This window comes from Salmo salar, unplaced genomic scaffold (genome assembly GCF_905237065.1).
Source record: "Salmo salar unplaced genomic scaffold, Ssal_v3.1, whole genome shotgun sequence".
Classification (NCBI taxonomy): Eukaryota; Metazoa; Chordata; class Actinopteri; order Salmoniformes; family Salmonidae; genus Salmo; species Salmo salar.
In genome coordinates, this window is record NW_025548039.1 from 53,891 (window position 1) to 59,346 (window position 5,456).

Genomic DNA, 5,456 nt, shown 5'->3' on the forward strand with positions numbered 1-5,456 from the left:
AGGGGACCAGACCCATAGAGTGGAGGTATTGGTTTCCATCCTGGCCAGTGGACCAGACCCATAGACTGGAGGTATTAGTTTCCATCCTAGCCAGGGGACCAGACCCATAGACTGGAGGTATTGGTTTACATCCTGGCCAGGGGACCAGACCCATAGACTGGAGGTATTGGTTTACATCCTGGCCAGGGGACCAGACCCATAGACTGGAGGTATTGGTTTACATCCTGGCCAGAGGACCAGACCCATAGACTGGAGGTATTAGTTTCCATCCTGGCCAGGGGACCAGACCCATAGACTGGAGGTATTAGTTTCCATCCTGGCCAGGGGACCAGACCCATAGACTGGAGGTATTAGTTTACATCCTGTCCAGGGGACCAGACCCATAGACTGGAGGTATTAGTTTACATCCTGGCCAGGGGACCAGACCCATAGACTGGAGGTATTAGTTTCCATCCTGGCCAGGGGACCAGACCCATAGACTGGAGGAATTAGTTTCATACAGGAGAATGATCAGAGTCATGTCTCCACTATTACAGGTGTCACGGTTGTCGTTGGGAAAGGAGGACAAAAATGCAGCAGGTATGTGGTTGCTCATCTTGAACTTTTATTAGACTCAAAATGAACACCAAAATAACAAAACGAACTCACGATCAACGAACAGTCTTCTCAGGCTCACACACGTTAGACAAGAAACAATCTCCCACAAAACCTACACCAAACAATTACCCATTTAACCTCTCTGGGCTAGGCGGGACGAATTCGTCCCACCTACGTAACAGCCACTGGCAGCCTGTGGCGCGATTTTCAAAACGTTAAAAATCCTATTACTTCAATTTCTCAAACATATGACTATTTTACAGCTATTTAAAGACAAGACTCTCGTTAATCTAACCACACTGTCCGATTTCAAAAAGGCTTTACAACGAAAGCAAAACATTAGATTATGTCAGCAGAGTACCAAGCCAGAAATAATCAGACACCCATTTTTCAAGCCAGCATATAATGTCACCAAAACCCAGAAGACAGCTAAATGCAGCACTCACCTTTGATGATCTTCATCAGATGACAACCCTAGGACATTATGTTATACAATACATGCATGTTTTGTTCAATCAAGTTCATATTTATATCAAACACCAGCTTTTTACATTAGCATGTGACGTTCAGAACTAGCATACCCCCGCAAACTTCCGGGGAATTCGCTAACATTTTACTAAATTACTCACGATAAACGTTCACAAAAAGCATAACAATTATTTTAAGAATTATAGATACAGACCTCCTCTATGCACTCGATATGTCCGATTTTAAAATAGCTTTTGGTGAAAGCACATTTTGCAATATTCTAAGTACATAGCCCAGGCATCACGGGCTCGCTTATTTAGACACCCGGCAAGTTTAGCACTCACCATAATCATATTTACTATTATAAAAGTTTGATTACCTTTTGTTGTCTTCGTCAGAATGCACACCCAGGACTGCTACTTCAATAACAAATGTTGGTTTGGTCCAAAATAATCCATCGTTATATCCGAATAGCGGCGTTTTGTTCGTGCGTTCCAGACACTATCCGAAATAGTAAAGAAGTGTCGCGCGCATGGCGCAATTCGTGACAATAAAATTCTAAATATTCCATTACCGTACTTCGAAGCATGTCAACCGCTGTTTAAAATCAATTTTTACGACATTTTTCTCGTAGAAAAGCGATAATATTCCAGTGTAATATAAGCCCAGTGTCCCTTGATCGGCCACTTGAGAAAGGCGATAATGTGTTTCAGCCTGGGGCTGGAATGACGACATTCTGTTTTTCCCGGGCTCTGAGCGCCTATGGACGACGTGGGAAGTGTCACGTTAGAGCAGAGATCCTTAGTAAATGATAGAGATGGAAAAGAAGTTCAAGAAATGGTCAGACAGGCCACTTCCTGTAAAGGAATCTCTCAGGTTTTGACCTGCCATTTGAGTTCTGTTATACTCACAGACACCATTCAAACAGTTTTAGAAAATTTAGGGTGTTTTCTATCCATATGTAATAAGTATATGCATATTCTAGTTACTGGGTAGGAGTGGTAACCAGACAAAGACAGGTGACCCTGTCTTTGACTTGACAAAACATTACACACAACTCTTGTAAATGTACTGTCCTAACATACTCTAAATTTATGCTTTCGCCGTAAAACCTTTTTGAAATCGTAAAACGTGGTTAGATTAACCTCTATGGGCTAGGTGGGACGCTAGCGTGCCACCCGTGGTGCACTCCATCAACAGCAGGTGCATTTCAAGAGCGGCAAATTTGAATCCAAATAAATGTCAAAATTCTAATTTTTCAAAAATACAACTATTTTACACCATTTGAAAGATAAACATCTCCTTAATCTAACCACGTTTTACGATTTCAAAAAGGTTTTACGGCGAAAGCATAAATTTAGAGTATGTTAGGACAGTACATTTACAAGAGTTGTGTGTAATGTTTTGTCAAGTCAAAGACAGGGTCACCAAAACCATAAAACCAGCTAAAATGATGCACTAACCTTTTACAATCTCCATCAGAGGACACTCCTAGGACATTATGTTAGACAATGCATGCATTTTTAGTTCTATCAAGTTCATATTTATATCCAAAAACAGCGTTTTACTATGGCATTGATGTTGAGGAAATCGTTTCCCTCCAATAACCGGCAGTCAAGTCAGCGTCACAAATTAAATAATTAAAATTAGAAAACATTGGTAAAATATTATATTGTCATTTAAAGAATTATAGATTTACATCTCTTGAACGCAATCAACTTGCCAGATTTAAAAATAACCTTACTGGGAAATCACACTTTGCAATAATCTGAGCACTGCGCCCAGAAAAATACGCGTTGCGATACAGACTAGACGTCATGTTGGGGAGATCTAAAATCGAAAATACTATGTAAATAATCCATTACCTTTGATTCTCTTCATCAGATGTCACTTCCAGGTATCACAGGTCCATAACGAATGTAGTTTTGTTCAAAAAAGCTCATCATTTATGTCCAAAAATCTCCGTCTTGTTAGCACATGATCTAAGCCAGCCGGACTTCTCGTCATGAACGAGGGGAAAAAATATATTTACGTTCGTTCAAACATGTCAAACGTTGTATAGCATAAATCATTAGGGCCTTTTTTAACCAGAACATGAATAATATTCAAGGTGGACGAATGCATACTCTTTTATAACGTATTGGAACGAGGGTACCCAACATGAACTTGCGCGCCAGGTGTCTAATGGGACATCATCGTTCCATGGCTCTTGTTCGGTCAGATCTCCCTCCAGAAGACTCAAAACACTTTGTAAAGGCTGGTGACATCTAGTGGAAGCAATAGGAAGTGCCAAAATATTCCTCAGCCCCTGTGTTTTTCAATGGGATAGGTTTAAAGTCAATACAACACATCAGGTCTCCACTTCCTGTCAGAAAATGTCTCAGGGTTTTGCCTGCCAAATGAGTTCTGTTATACTCACAGACACCATTCAAACAGTTTTAGAAACTTTAGAGTGTTTTCTATCCATATATAATAAGTATATGCATATTCTAGTTACTGGGTAGGATTAGTAACCAGATTAAATCGGGTACATTTTTTTTTATCCAGACGTGCAAATGCTGCCCCCTAGCCCTAACAAAACAATCTCCCACAAAACCTACACCAAACAATTACCCATATATAGGACTCTCAATCAGAGGCAACGAGGAAGCACCTGCCTCCAATTGAGAGTCCCAAACCCCCCATTAACCTAACATAGAAATACACTCACTAGACTAAACATAGAAATACATAAACATAGAACATAAACCAAAACCCGGAAATAATAAGTCAAACGCCCTTCTACAAAAACACCACCCCGAACCACATAAAACAAATACCCTCTGCCACGTCCTGACCAAACTACCATAACAATTAACCCTTATACTGGTCAGGACGTGACAACAGGAACAGTATCTATACAGGAGAATGATCAGAGTCATGTCTCCACTATTACAGTAACAGTATCTATACAGTAGAATGATCAGAGTTATGTCTCCACTATTACAGGAACAGTATCTATACAGCAGAATGATCAGAGTCATGTCTCCACTATTACAGGAACAGTATCTATACAGGAGAATGATCAGGGTCGTGTCTCCACTATAACAGGAACAGTATCTATACAGGAGAATGATCAGAGGCATGTCTCCAATGTCCACATTAGGGAAAGAAGTCACACTTCCTGTTTCCACTCATCTTTATTTGACTTGCTGTAATACAGAGATACAGGCCGTCTTAAATCGTACATTAACTCTCTTAACTTTTCTTCATTTTGTCTTCATTGAAAATGTGTCACGTCCTGACCATAGTAAGTTGTTATTTTCTATGGTAGAGTAGGTCAGGACATGACAGGGGGTGTTTGTCTGTTTTTGTATTTCTATGTTCAGTTTCTAGTTTTGTATTTCTATGTTGGTGTTGTTTGGGTTGATCTCCAATTGGAGACAGCTGATCCTCGCTACCTCTAATTGGAGGTCATATTTAAGTTGATGTTTGTCCCACCTGTTTTTGTGGGTGATTCATTTTGAGTAGTGTGTTTTCCTCTCTGCGTCAAGTTTTTTTTTGTTTGTTGTATTTCTAGTATTTAGTGTATAGCATTTAGTTATACGGAATAAATAAATATGTGGAACTTCGAACACGCTGCATTTTGGTCCAATCCTTCAGACAGCCGTGACAAAATGAAAGCTGTGTGTTTCTTTATTCACCATTTCAATAAGGGAAGAACCAGTTTTAATGTCCAGCAGGCTCTGACAAGACCCAGAAAGTATTAACACTTCAAGACTCTATGGTCAGATGACTTTTCATAGAGACGTCATGGTAAATAATGGTAATGAGGGGGGGACTAAGACCACAGTACACCACTACACTGGGAGTAGAGAATCATCAATAGTGTTGCTGTGGACACTGGGTAATCTGACTAACACACACACCTGTTTGACCTCTCTGTGACCTCACTGTAGGACTACACTTATGTTACTATTCTGAGTCAATTCAGGTAGCACTTAATGTCCTGTGTTTGTGTTAACCATGGCAACCAGCGTTGTAAATAAAGAGATGTGCAGAAAGATAATCAGCCTCTGTGTCTGTGGATCCTTTCCCCTTGTATGTATGTTTCATATCAGCCTCTGTGTCTGTGGATCCTTTCCCCTTGTATGTATGTTTCATATCAGCCTCTGTGTCTGTGGATCCTTTACCCTTGTATGTATGTTTCATATCAGACTCTGTGTCTGTGGATCCTTTCCCCTTGTATGTTTCATATCAGCCTCTGTGGATCCTTTCCCCTTGTATGTATGTTTCATATCAGACTCTGTGTCTGTGGATCCTTTCCCCTTGTATGTTTCATATCAGACTCTGTGTCTGTGGATCCTTTCCCCTTGTATGTATGTTTCATATCAGCCTCTGTGTCTGTGGAT

At 40.4% G+C, this 5,456-nt stretch overlaps 1 long non-coding RNA gene across 1 annotated transcript; it reads left to right on the forward strand.

Annotated features, from left to right (window-relative positions):
* The first annotated feature begins 255 nt into the window (after positions 1-255).
* LOC123732619 (uncharacterized) lies at positions 256-5,113 on the forward strand. Its single transcript, XR_006763311.1, has 2 exons — positions 256-536; positions 3,952-5,113. It is a non-coding gene; the product is annotated as an uncharacterized lncRNA (long non-coding RNA).
* Positions 5,114-5,456: the final 343 nt, after the last annotated feature.